The following is a 14,761-nucleotide window of genomic DNA, read 5'->3' as shown; positions in this document are numbered from 1 at the left end:
TTCAGGGAACTACGAATGTAAGGAATTACCTGGGTATGTGATTAGATTAGCTGGGAATGTGATGGCCACAGCTAAGAATTTTTGTGCATGGCATTTAATGCTGATAGCTGAGAAGATGGAGTGGCACCTGGAATGCAATGGTTGCACCTGGACATTCTATAGATGCACATGAAAGATTACACTAGCTCTGTGTTTAGGTGCTGGTGGTACCTTCCTAAACCTAGGAAAAACAGAACTCATCTTTTTGACAAAGTAAAATGGTCCCATTTTCTTTTTCTACTTTCGGTCCAAAAAATGTGTTGTTAGAACAGGAGAAACAGGTTAGCCATGAGATTTCCTTGGCAAACCCATTGTTAGCTTTGGTTAAGAGATTAAGGGCCTCATCACAAGTTGGGCAGTATTAGCGCTCGCGCTAATAGCGTTGCCGCAGAACGGTCTGGCGCTATTAGCGCCGGATCAAGGGTTGGGCAGGTAACTGTAATTCACCATTCCCCATTGGGTCTATTGGACCCAATGGGGAATTTTTGGCGCAATTAGCACTTTCTCGAGAAATGGGAGGTTTGGAGAAATTGGTCCTAGGCAGAGCTTCACCTTCAAACAAGGTCTCGACAGGTTGCAGGTTTAGGAATGGCCTCCTAACGATCTGTCTCTTATCTGGAATTTTTCTTCATGTTTTGGGACTCTTCCCCATGTGTGAAAAGATAAGGGAACAGAGCGTCCTCATTCTGGCAGCCACACAATCAGTGGCAACAGCCATATTCAGCTTTTTCTGCTGTCTTCCTTGGATAGCTCTCAGGTGTGCAGTGATGTGCTTGGGAATATAAGCAGAAGAACGAGTTACTTACCATAGCTGGTAACGTTCTTTCGATGGGATGGTCCTCTGACGTATTCCACATCTATGACAGGTAATGTCCACAGCTGTGCTGCTTCGGAACATTTTCGGCAGAGGGCGTCCTGCGTCGATGGAGTCAATCTGTTCTCCCTCGAGGGCCTCCGTCGAGGGTCGATGTCACTGGATGTTATCTATAGGACGCACGGCACCCGTAGCCTCAGTTGTAGTTTTGGAACTGTAAGCTGCAATCGCATAGGAAATTCCATAGAGGGGCAGGTTAGGAGGGCGATGTGGAATACGTCGGAGGAACATCCCATCGAAAGAACATTACCAGCTATGTTAAGCAACTCGTTCTTCGAGGGTATTGTGTCCTCCGACGTATTCCACATCTATGGCAGACTCCGAAAACAGTACCAACTTATGGAGGTGAGAAAAGAATTTACAATTTTGGAATTTTAGAATGCTCAATCAAATGGCTGAATAGAGGACTGCCTTACCAAAGGCCAAATCTTGCCCATGGATGGAATCCAATGAATAGTGTCTCACAAAAGTATGGACAGAGGCCCATGTGGCTGCTTCGCAAATATTGCGAATAGGAACGCCCCTCTGTAGAGCAGTGCAGGCAGCCACACCCCTAGTAGAGTGAGCCCGTAAGCCTACTGGAGGGTCCTTTCCAGCCAAACGGTAAAACTCAGAGATCGTAAAAATGATCCATCCAGACAAGGTCTGCTTGGAAACAGCCTGACCCAAGCGCCTTCCAGCATAACCAACAAAGAGCTGATCGTCCACTCTGACCTGGGACATCTGTGAGAGATAGAAACTCAAAGCTCTCCTAAGATCCAACCTATGGAGCCTCTCCTCTTCCTTACCAGGATGTGGAGGAGGATAAAACGCCGGAAGAATCACCTTCTGGCTCAAATGGAATTCCAACATAAACTTCGGAAGAAAAGAAGGCCGCACCGATAGGACAACCCTGTCCTTATGGAAAACAGTAAAGGGTGGCTTGGCGGAAAGTGCCTGAAACTCACTCACTATATGTGCGGAAGTAACCACAACTAAAACACAGTTTTAAAGGACAACAGTCGCAACGGACAAGAATGTAAGGGCTCAAACGGAGCACCCATTAGGAACTTTAACACCAATTTCAAATCCCATCCCAGCACCTGGAAAGGCGACGGTGGAAACACATTAGTTGGCCCCTTTAGAAACTGAGAAATCAAAGTCATCTTAAAATAAGAACATTCCTCAGACGAGCGCTTAAATATGGACAGTGCCACCAGGTAACCCTTAATGGTACCCACTTGCATGCCCTTGTGGATTAAAGAAAGCAAAAAAAGACAAAACCAAAGGAATGGAACATTGGGAAGGATCCACATTCTGTACCCTGCACCAGTCACAGAACTTTATCCAATGGCAACGGTACAGGGATTTCGTTGCGGGCCTTCTGGCCGAAAGCAACACCTCCATCACGTCTTCAGGAAGGTCCCAATCCTTATACCCCAACCTTTCAGATACCAAGCATGAAGGCTGAGAGACTTATCCTCTGGATAGAGAACCTGACCCCCCTCCCGTGATAGCAGATCGTCTCAGTAGGGAAGACAGTGTGGAGGGCAGATGGACATGTCTTGAAGGTCCGGCTACCATGCTCTCCTGGCCCATGCCAGAGCAATGAGGATCATTCGGAAACCGAACCTCCGTAACCTCCGCAACACTTGCGGAATGACGGGGACTGGAGGAAATGCGTACAGTAGTGGGAAGGACAACTCCACTACGAATGCATCCCCTAAAGCTCCTCTTGGGGGAAATTCCCGCAAGCAAAATCTCTCGCACTTCCGGTTGACACTGGTGGCGAAGAGATACACTTGTGGGGTTCCCCAAAGGGCGAAGATCTACAAAAGAACTTCCTGAGCCAGCCACCACTCGTGAGAGACCGTGCTCTGCCTGCTCAGAGCGTCCGCCACCATGTTTTCGTCTCCGGCCAGATGAAGTGCCGAGATCGAAATTTCCTGCTGGATGGCTCAGAACTAGAGCTGCATCGACTCCCTGCACAACGTGAGGGACCCTGTCCCCCCTTTTTTGTTGAGGTAGTGCATGGCCACTGTATTGTCTGTCATAATCAAGACATTCTTCCCCCGCACAGACGGCAGAAAAGCCTTTAGGGCTAGCCTGATGGCCCTCAGCTCTAACAGATTGATGTGGAGTCTGGACTCCGACGGAGACCAACGTCCGCTGGCTGTCAACTCGTTGGCATGAGCTCCCCAACCTGTGAGGGATGCGTCCGTCACGATTGGCACCTCCGGCCATGGTTGCCAAAATGGTGCTCCCTTCATCAGATGCCTTAGACGGCCCACCATAGAAGATCCTGGGTGACCAAGGCCGGGATCTGAACGGGATCCGGCATCCTGCCGGAGAACTGCGACCACTGCATCTTGAGAGCCCACTGCAGAGATCTCATCCGCCCCCTGGCCTCTGGCACCAGGAAAATGCAGGATGCCATGAGGCTGAGCAACCTCAAGAGCTCGAACGCCAGGAGACTCTGGGCACGTTGAAACTTGTCCACCATCTGTAGAATGTGATGAGCCCTCACCTGAGGAGGCGAATACTGCCCAAGGGATGTGTTGAGCACTGCTCCGATGTATTGGAGCTGCTGGGTAGGTGTCAAATGCGACTTCTTTAAATTGAGGGAAAAGCCCAGCTTGTGAAGGGAGTGGGCAGGTGATGGACAGATGATCCAGGGCTTGCTCGGGAGAGCGCGCCCTGATCAACCAATCATCCAGGTAAGGGTAGACGTGAATCCCCCCTTTCCTGAGATACGCTGCCACCACAACCATCAGCTTGGTGAAGACCCTCAGGGTGGAGGTCAATCCGAACGGCAGGACCCGAAACTGAAAATGCGAGTCGCCAACCGCGAACCTCAGGTACTTCCTGTGCTTGGGATGAATCGGCACATGAAAGTAAGCATCCTTGCGGTCCAGAGACACCAACCAATCTTGAAGTTGAAGGACCTGGAGGACTTGAGAAAGAGTTACCATCTTGAACTTGTCCTTCCTGAGAAGCTTGTTCAACCAACCCAAGTCCATGATGGGTCTCAATCCCCTGTCTTTTTTCAGGATCAAAAAATAAGGGGAATACCATCCCTTGTTCCTCTCCGCTACAGGCAACAGTTCTATGGCGCCTTTCTCCAGCAGGGAAAGGATGACCTGCGCAAGGAGCGGATCCGGATGCTTCAAGAGAGAGCTTCCCCGGGCGATTGTCGTGAGGCCTCTGCTGAAAGGGAAGAGAGTAGCCGTGGCCTATGATCTCCAGAACCCACACATCTGAAGTAATAGCAAGCCAATCTCCAAGATGCTGCACAAGTCTACCCCCAACCGGCGAACCATGGGACATGGCCCCATGAATGAGCGGACGCGGCAGTGCCTGAGGGCAAAGAGGCAACTGCCCGAGCGGCTTTGGCACCCAGACAAAAGGTCATCAGGGACATCAGAAGGCACAGACAGTTCTTCAACCTCTGAAATATACTGTAAAGGTTGGAAAAACTCCAATTTAGGAGGAGGAACAGAATAGGACTCAAAACAGGCCTCACAGACTTACTGAGAGCCTTCCTCAGAGGATCCACAGCCCTCAGGGGCACCTCAGCAAAACCTCCACAAACGGCATCGAGGGCGCCGAGGGAATCAGCATCGACCAAGGCACCGACAGCGTTGACAACTTCTTCGAGGGAGGAGCCTCGAGAATGTCCTCCACCAGACACAGCCTCGATGCCTTTGACGACTTCTTCAAGACCGGAGCCTCGAGAACGTCCTCCACCGGACACGGCGCCAATGGCGTTGACACCTTCTTCGAAGGCTTCACAGGTTTCGACGGTCTCGATGGCATTGAGGACCGGGACCTGGATCTGGCACGGCTATGGCAATCTCCCTTGTCCGAGCGGGACCTCGACTGCTCCCGATGATCGCGCCGACGGGCTCGAGCCCGAAGGCGTGCGAGTGGTGGACCGAGCACGTTCCTTGCCGGCTTCTTTCGAAAATCGCCATCATCTGCTGGCGGAATGCATCCCATTCGGACGGTGACGAAGACTTGGTGGACCAAGACAACCGTCTGTCAGAGTCCTCCTCTGACGAGGAAGGTGACCGGTGACGGCGCTTCCTAGAATGCCTCAACGAGGCTGAGGAATGGCGGGACCCACTCCTAGCCCGAGACCCCCTGGACTTTCGCCAACGTGGAGAGTCGCCCCTCGAGTCATTGATCGAAAGTCCAGCGGATTTCAATTTACGGGGCTTAGACACCCTACCTACCTTCAATTTCCCCTTCCGTTCCCGCAAGGCCGTAGACGTAAGGGACTGGCAATCCTCGCAGTCGTCGGTGGCGTGGCTTTCTCCGAGGCACCAGAGGCAGATGTCGTGCGTGTCCGTGATGGACATCTTCGAACCGCAGTCCCGACATTTTTTAAAGCCCGACTTCGGGGTAGTAGAAGAAGAGGAAGACGGTTTATAGTGATATTTTCGAAAGCCATATTTTCTAATGCCATTTTCTCTACACCAAATTTGCCGCCATTTTTTTTTAGAATGTTTTTTTTAATATTATTTTTAAAATGGGGGGTTCCCCCCAAACCCATTTTTTTTATTTACACTTTTTTTTTACTAGCGAAACCCCAAAAAACCATAACATAAAATTGAAAAAAAAACATTTCGAAAAAAAAATTCGGCAAAATGTTTTTAAAATAATGGTCATTCGAAAATATGTTTTTGAAAATATGACCGAATACCGAGGAAGACATTGTACACAAAGAAATAATCGAGCGCGCAGAGATTCCAAAGCAAACACGTTTGCGGAAAAAACTGAACTGAGGCTATGGGCGCCGTGCATCCTATATATAACATCCGGTGACGTCGACCCTCGGCAGAAGCCCTCGAGGGACAACGGATCGACGCCATCGACGCAGAATGCCCTTTGCCAAAAATTTGCTGAAGCAGCACAGCTGTGGTCATTACCTGTCACAGATATGGAATACGTCGGAGGACACAATCCCCTCGAAATGACCTGTTCTACTTTTTGGAGGGCAGTGAAAATACTTTTGGCAGGCAAATACAAGTTTAACAAAAATGAACTTAAAAGGACAATGCTTTCCTTACAAAGGCCCCAGGCATATGATGGTGTAAGACTTTACATAAGAGTTGTAGGTAAGTCACAGGTTCTGGATTCTCACTTGAACCCACACTTTATTCACAAAGTGGCACATTCTGATCCCATACACTCTCACATAGGAACAATGTATAGTCAGTGGACACATCATTGGATTTTATACATGATGCCCAGTATGAACACCCCCAGCGCACAGGTGTCTGTACCCCCACTATAATCACAAAAAAGGGTACAACAAACCAACAGAGTCTTGGGGCCACCCATGCAAGAATAATACCACAGGGAAGCAGAGTTCCTGGTGGTCCCTGAACTTGAGACTTAGCATCTCTCAGGGGGTACAAAATGGTTTTTCCGCTCTGATGAGGTCACAGAAGGGGACAAATGAATGAGGTAAAGTCCGCTACAACAGATGGAAAAATTCAAAAATACACATGGCATTGCACCATAGTAGTATGATGAGAAAGACTTTTGGTTTCACAGCGCAGCATGATATAGTGCTGTTTACACACGAGACACTAGCTTGCCTATGACTGTTTTACCTGGGCACCCAATGGATGTAGTTCGGCACATGAGGTTGTAACCAGCATTTGATGGTAGAACATGATATTTCATGGCAGTGGCCTGCATGTGCATATGAAACTGTGACTTGGCAGATCAGGAAATATCTTATAATAGAATCGCTACTCTTTGCATAGAATATCAGTTTTAGGGATGAAAGGCTATTCCCCATGTTTGATGGCAATACCTGGGCATATGGGGTAGTCCCTAGGCATACCATGGTATTGCCGTCCTTTGAGAGCCTGTTTCCTAGCATCCAAGTGTGGATTTGAAGATGTATCTGGCATATAATTGCTGTACTTGGGCATATAAACCTGTCCCTGTGTTGGTAGGGGCATCAATGTGTTCTGAATAGTACATTTGAGGTAGTATAGTAGAAAATTACATTACTCATGAAACTCCTACACCACATTGTTTATGAAACAAGTTGCAAAGAACACATCTGCTCGAATATTTTCAAAAAGCAGCTATACATGTTCTGATACACAGGTAAATAGAAATGTATTAAGTATCTTACACCAAATGTGCAAGAATAGTTTTACACTTACAATGGCAAAACACCAACAGTATTTGTGTCACATGAAATGAATCACTTGTATTCAATATCAACAATAATTAGAATTATTTCACATCATTTAAAAATAATTATCAAAGGTTTTTTTTTAAAAAACTATTAAAAGTATGCTATGGATCAATAATGCAGAGATATAACCCAAAATTACATACTTTGATATATCTAAATAAACATTACATACAATCCGAAGTATTTGTTTCACAAAATATAAGTCAATGGTATTCTAGAAGTTTAAGATGATGAATTTTTCAGATGATTATTATATGCGTAGCCTCAATTATTCAATGCGTTTTGGATCACTTTACTCCTTCTTCACAAGTGAATATACCTGCCATTCTAACAATTAAATCAATATAGCAACTACTTAGGTTAAGGAATTTTATACTAATCGCTTTAGATGAAAGTAATAAAAATTGCGAAAATTAGAATTAGATTACTAACTTGAATGTTTAATGTACAAACTAATCGTAATCCTCAAGGCAAGAATTATAGTGAAGAATTCAAATTCCAAAGAGTAATACTGTTCAAATCAATGGATTCCATGTCAAGACCGGAGACAAGCATTTTGCTTGTCTGTCTTTAATACAAAACCTGAAGCAGCTAAATTTAAGCCAAAATGATTTCTTTACAAATGAGTTTGGGTGAAATCTTAACAAAATCAACTCTGAAAACCTAACGGGTAGATGTACTGAAACTACAACTCCATGAATAGAATCTCTGAAAACTCGTACTCCTTTAACTTGAACAAGTGACACTGATCTTCTATCAGCTGCAGCTCGCTCCTATAAAGTCCCCAGCCATCCATCTCTACTCCTCAGCCATCCATCTCTACTCCTCTTTCTTAGCTGCTCAAGCAACAGATAAGTGCATTTCCCTGATTTTATATGTTTTGCTAGCAGAAATACTTGTTCTCCGAACGGGTTCTGTAGACAGACATGATAACACGCATCCTGTAGGTCGCTGTTCCGATTCGCTTATCGCTTGATGTGCTTTGCACCCAAACAAAACTACACTCAAAATGGGCGTGTGTGGCTGGCTGACGTACCCTGGAGCAGACGCTGGTGGGAGGCGAGAGTTGGTAAGCTGCTGCATACTGAGGTCTTCTCTGCTCTCTGCCCACCTGTCGCCTCACCATGGTGAGGTGCAGTGCATCGCGGTGCAAATATCTTTGAAACCCTACCTCTTAGGGCCTGGACCTCAAGTTTTATTCCTCGTGTCGGGACCGGTCCTTCTACGACCACACTGATGCTTCACCAATTTCAGGCAACCTTCCCATGTGTGAAGGTGCTGAAATTGGAGGAAAGGGGTGGGGTGTCCAACTATCTTGTAGCCAGTAATGAAAATGTTGGTGCAGATTGGTGAAACAGTGTGTAATTGGATAAGGAACAACGCTTTTCCACAAACCCACAAACATGTTGACTTTTGCCGAAATCTGGGGAAAGGGGTGGGGTGTCCAAATATCATGTAGCCAGTAATGTCACAGGAGGGTCCTAACAGGCAACTATGCCAAATTATGTGCAGATTGGTGGAACAGTGTGGAATTGTATAAGGAACAATGCTTTGCAACAAATCCCGCCACAAACACATTTTGACTTTCAAACATATAGATTGGTTGGTAATTTTCTGCGTTTTGATGTGTAGAATGCACGCAGCGCAGAACGTCGTGAATGATTCAGGTGAGCACCGAGCCTGTGAGCCCAGCACGCACGTTTCAGGCAGAGACTTTGGTCCACGGACATCAAGCCAGTTCCTTGGTTGCGTCTGCGTGATCCCAGGCCGATTCGCTGTAGGGGAGGCATGGCATCACAAGTATGACACTGACACAATGGATACAATTTGTAAAACCTTTATTGAACATTTTGGGTTTGGAGAAACTCCTATTTTGCCCTATAACTATGATGGGAGTAGTCCCATCAAATAATAAATAACGCAGTCTTAGTGGGGTCTGTCAAATCAAAATGGCCTATGCTAACAAAATCTATTGCCTGCCCTATCTCTTGTACAAAAAAGTGTAAAAGGAGAAATGTATGCAAAAGGAGAAATCAGTGTTCAAATGAAACTGTGGTTGAACCAGCTCTCCTCCCCACATTAGACCTCACGGAGTAAGGCTGTGCCTCTAGGCAGGATGTCACACTCTGTCTCAGCTTCCAATACAATAAACAGTTCCAGAACGTGGATCGTGGCCCGTCTGGACTTGTCTCTATTCTCAACTTCAAAATAATGTTTCAACCAAAAAGTTCACAATGGTCCCCCTTTGTCGGGCTCAGACCTTTCATCATGGAGTTCTCGTAGGTACCCCTCAGCAGGGCTCAGACCTCTCACAGTAAAGTTCACCACAAACTTGCTGGGGGGGGCGGGGGGAGAGGGGTGGTGGAGGGATCCCTTCCCCATGCTTATTTCACTTCGGGTCTCCCTCGGTCAGGCTCGGTCCGCTTTTGGATTTTGAAGACTTTCAAATGTACGGGGTTTACTTTTCAGACCACTGCAGGACCACTTCGACTCACAGTTTACATTCAACTTTCACTCTCCCCTTCTCTAGGAGTTAAACTTCATAATTTCACTTTTGCTGTTCTTTCGTTTTATCGCTTCGAACAATTTACTTTTCACAGAGACAATCGAGTGGGCTACTTCCTTTTGCCGGACCACTCCATTACTTAGTATCGGTGATTTTGCCGCTGTCTTTTACTTCAAAGTTCATTCACAGGTCTTTCCTCGCGTCTCACTCACACATGTGCAGCCTTCACTTGTGATAAAATGTTGCTATTTCAAACTTTAACACACACCAGTCTTTCAGGTCGCTAACCAATTCACCGGCTGTGTGCGTCTTTCTTGGTTTTTCAATATCCAATTCACGAGTCAAGGTTAGTACCACAGGCTTGGCCTCGCCTTCCCAACGATGCCGTTCACCTGGGAGGGTCTCTGGTGTCCTTGAAACACAAAGCAGTCTTTGGATTTGGCCTTCTGCATGTGTTTTTTCCGCAGGCTCTCGGAGGCAACGACCTCAGGTAGGTAACTCTTGGGGTTTTTGACCCGCTGCTCTCGCCCCTTGGTCCGTCGCTGTGCTCCAGCAGGTTTGCCTTTGTCCTGGATGTTCTGCTCGTACTTGCGTTCCGCCTTGCTCACAGTGTGTCTTTGGGTTCGCCTTTCATTCATGTGAGGAGAGCTAATTGGTATCAGGTTAGAATCAAGTGCCTGACCCGATTAGCGGGACATGTCCAGTACAATGTGTGAAAGCTAATGTTGTTACTCTCAGTCACCCTCTTCCTCGGCCAAGTGTTTGTGTAAAAAGGGGGTGGGGGAGTTGGGACCTCGGAGCATCCTAAAACATAGGATGGGTTGGATAAACAAAATAAGGGGGAATACTGTGTCTCACCATCGGCTATCTCAACCCCACTCCCTGAAGACTCCTCACCCAGGTGATCCTCCCGCACTGGTCCACCCCCAGGAACTGGATCCAAAAGCGATGGATGTGTCCTGGCCACCTGGATGACAAGTCCCTGAGGACTAGCGGGTGAGACACCCTTTGGTTTCACGCATTCACCCTTTGGGGTGCAGGTTCCAGTCGGCGCAGTGAGGTGAGCTCTGCGTGCCAGGAAGTCAACGCTTCCTGCTCTGCTTGCGAGCTCCTCTATTCACCAATGCAAGGTGCCACCACCAGAGGCGCTCTACACGTCCACACAAAAGTATGGTCTTTCTCTCTTGCCTGAGGTTCTTGCATGCTCTTCAGTGCCGTTACAACCCTCGCAACCATAGAGTGCATGGGACTAAAGCGGCGCAGGAAGGCGAACAGGATCTGGGCAAGTAACACACAACTGGCCTAACACTAAAGAAATTCAAATAAATAATACCAAAGGTGTAGCGACACTGTGCTACAAGAAGGGGCTGTGAAAAATGTACTAGGCATAAAAAATAAAATAAATAAGAGAGAGAAGGAAAGTGAAACAGTCTGCACATTTTTGGGACCATGTCTCACAAAGCCCAATATTCTGAACCAGAATCGTCAGAAGAAGAGGAGCGCCATGAGGAAAGGGACATAGCACTGGCAGCCAGATTTACGCGAGTCCTGGGGTCTTCAGTGGGGAACACCATTAGGAGGGCTGTGGTGGACATGTTAAGCCTGATCTAGTTACAACTGGTCAATATGGAGGCGCACATGAGGCACCCTGTGGTGGAAGTTACACCTAAAGCCCTGAATAGAGAAGGTGAGGAGACTGGGCTAAATAATGTCGCCCACAAGAGGATGGCCCCCTCTGTGACCCCCCCTGTGAACGCCCCTGTGATGCCCACTAGCAAGGCAAAGCCTCTCCCATTGAGATCTGCAAACCCAGAGGAAGTGTAAAGGGGCTCTGTTGACAGTTCATCAAACTCGAGCGGGGATGCCTCAGATGAGCTCCCAAACATACACAGACACTAAGCCTTCTCCACAGGCCAAGACCACGAGGAATCCAGAGCAGGCACCTCACAGAGTGACAGCATTCCAAGCACAGTGTTCAACCCAGAGGAATTGATTCATCAAAACTCCTCAGAATGGACGCCGTTGCCCAGAGTCGAGGAACACCTCACGCTGCGGTTTAAGAAAGCCTTAGATAAGGAGCTCTGTGGACTAAAGACAGAATGGAAGGTAACCGCCACCCGCGAGCTAGACATCAAAATGATAACCTTCCTGGGCAAGTCTTCGAAAGACCCTAGAAAGGGGATAGACCAAGCATGGAAAGCTTTTCAGGCCAAGCTCTTGGATGTAGAAGGGCCATTAGTGAAGATTTTAGATCTCTCTAAGAAGACAGAGGATCCAGATAGCTCCACAACTGCTCACAGGCTGGGCCCAATGGGTTGTTTGCTGTGTAAGGAACACAAACAACGCGATCTCATCAAAATCGACCCGAAATTGGGGGAACTATCCTCTTCAGAAGCAGGCCCTTCAGCATGAGGCTTGCTGTTTGGAGACCCCTTCGCTAAAGAAATGGCCAAATTCGTTAGCACCTTCCTTCCCTGGAAAAGGCACAGTGTTGCATAAAGAGGGTATTCTCCTCCAAAGTTTTCGCACGAGCCAGGAAAGACATGGACATCTCTTCCAGACGATTCTCGTTGGAGCAAATGTCCCAGAAGAACAGAGCCACATATCAATACTTGCAAGACCACAGGACGGGTACATTCTTCTCAACGAGAGGAAGACCAAGAGAACGAGGAGGAAGGCGCCCAGCAAGGCATCCACAACAGCCTTGGGGTGGGCGGCTTTCGCACGCGCCATAATTTCCAATAGGGGCGGCAGAACAGTGAGCTTTTCTGAGCGCATAGGACAATTTGTCAGGCGATGCCTTGGTCACGGGGGTTCCACCTCGAATTTTTCAACACCCCAATGCAGTCACACCAGCCCACCCAGATAACAATATCAACAGCAGATCAGGCAGCCATGGGCGAAGAGATAGCCAAGCTAGTTTTGAAAAGAGGGATTTGCCCAAATTCTCCTCACCTACAATGCTTCATCAGCATACTCTTCCCGGTGAGGAGAAAATTAAAAGTTAGACCGGTGATGAACCTGAGAAGCCTGAAAGGCTTGTTCTCTATTGGCACTTCAAGATGGAAGGCATTCCCATGCTCAGAGACATTTTACTCCCAGGAGATTGGTTGGTATGCTTCGATCAAAAAAGACGCATTTGTAGCAGTGCCGATCTGGGCACCTCACAGGCGCTTCCTGCAGTTTCAATGGGCAGGGCGCAACTGGGAATTCATGAGCCTTCCCTTCAGACTCTCACCCAGACCCTAGTGCTTTAGAAAGCTGATAAAAACAGTGGCTGTGACCCTCAGAGAACAAGGCATCCGACTGATCATCTACCTAGACCACATGGTATTCATGTCTGAAGACGAAAGGCTGCTTCGACAGCATGCACGCACAGAAATTGACCTTTTACACAGCCTCGGATTACTGGTGAACTGGGAGAAGTCAGATCTCAGATGTCCAGGAAAACCATGGATGGTCCCCTTATGTAACTTTGGCCTAAGGGCATGGATACCACGGAAGCTCGGGATTCGGTTCAGGAGCTGGCCGGGTCTTCAGCCGGGCCCTCCCAAGAGGGCCCCGACACACCGTTAACCCAGGAATCACTCTCACGCCTCATGGGCGAGCTGTTAGAGAAGATCACGGCAGCCGAACAACAACAGATGGACAAACTACGCGAGGTCCTGGCTGAAAGCCTAGGTGATCTCAGAAGGGACGTCAACAAGGCTGAGGAGAGAATTGGCACTAACGAGAGGGCCATCCAGGAACTGACGGAAGATGCGAAAAAGGTGGATACCCTACTCGAGACATTAGCAGTGGCTACACAAAACCTGGAGCTGCAAGCGGAAGACCTGGAGAACAGGTCCAGAAGGGCGAATATTCGAGTGAAATCACTGTCAGAGGATATCCAAGACCAAGACCTCCCGTCCGTGTTGAAAGGAATATTTGTCGACTTGTTGGATGTCACCCTAGATTTTGACATGCAGTTTGATAGGGTCCACAGGGTGGGTCCAAGACGCTTGGACCCGGGATCCAGACCTCGGGACGTGTTGGTGGCTTTCCACAGTTATGCGACGAAGGAGAGAATTATGGAGAGAGTGAGAAAGGCGGCTCGAATCACCTGTAATGGCCAGGAAATCGCTCTGTATCAGGACTTGGCGAGGAGTACGCTTATAAAGAGGCGAAGAATGGGTCCTGTTTTGTCTTTTCTCAGATCTCAGCGGATCAGCTACAGATGGGCCGATCCATTTGGTTTGTCCTTCGCCTGGCAGGGCTCTCATCACAAGATAACATGCGAACAGGGCCTCGCCTTGCTGGGCTTGGAGGACCAACCCTTACCCCCCGCGCGGGGGGAGGGAGAGCAGCAGTCTCAGCGCAGACCATGGGAGTGGTCTACAGCTAAGCGCAGGAGGGGTCGGAAGAGATCTTCGGGCCCGTGTCCCGACCGACAGGCTAAAGAATGCTCTCCTGAAGATGGGGCCGGGCAGAGTGGTTCTCCGGTGGTGTCATAGCAACCTGACGGGTTTAACACGTTTTTGAGTAGAGGCCGGGGAGGGCCCTAATGGAAGTTGTTTAAGGGGTCGGGCTAGGCTGGGGGTTTATGTGGCTATGGAGTGCAGGTTGGGGATGGGTGGCACTGGCATTCTTGGAATGGGAATGGGATTTCCTGCGTTGGTGTTTTCTGGGTCTGGTATTGGGGTTGGCTCTCGTGTTTATTGTACGAGGGGGCTGAGTGCCAGCCAATCCTGCCTAGAAGGAGTGGTGGGGGGGGTGGGAGGGGTTCTGGTTTCAAGGTTCAGATTCGAGTGCCATCCAACGGGGCTCATGGGGGGAGATTTTGAGGCTCCCAACGTTTGGAATAAGGCTGAGAAGGTTCCCGGGGACTCTCCAGACCAACATGACACAGGTAGATGACTAATGTCAATACCCTGAAATTCATGTCACTAAACGTAAATGGGCTTAATTCCCATATAAAGAGGGGGAAAGTTGAGCACTTCCTTAGGCGGGAACAGCCCCATGTAGTGGCATTGCAGGAAACTCATGTACAAACGAAGGATTCACATAGGATTAGGTTCTGGGGGTATTCCTGTTTGGCTCAGGCTACACAGTCGACCAAGAAGGTGGGGGGGGGGGTCTTACTGGCCATACGGGACGGGTT

General features: G+C 48.4%; 1 protein-coding gene across 3 annotated transcripts in view; it reads right to left on the bottom strand.

The window, feature by feature from the left end:
* DDX11 (DEAD/H-box helicase 11) overlaps positions 1–14,761 on the bottom strand; it is a 1,292,375-nt gene that overhangs the window by 363,038 nt on the left and 914,576 nt on the right. The gene's annotated exons all lie outside the window — the stretch shown is intronic.

This window comes from Ambystoma mexicanum, chromosome 12, assembly GCF_040938575.1.
Source record: "Ambystoma mexicanum isolate Mex_15411 chromosome 12, UKY_AmexF1_1, whole genome shotgun sequence".
Classification (NCBI taxonomy): domain Eukaryota; kingdom Metazoa; phylum Chordata; class Amphibia; order Caudata; family Ambystomatidae; genus Ambystoma; species Ambystoma mexicanum.
The sequence above is the reverse complement of the archived record's forward strand: the minus strand, read 5'-3'. Positions and strand labels throughout refer to the sequence as shown.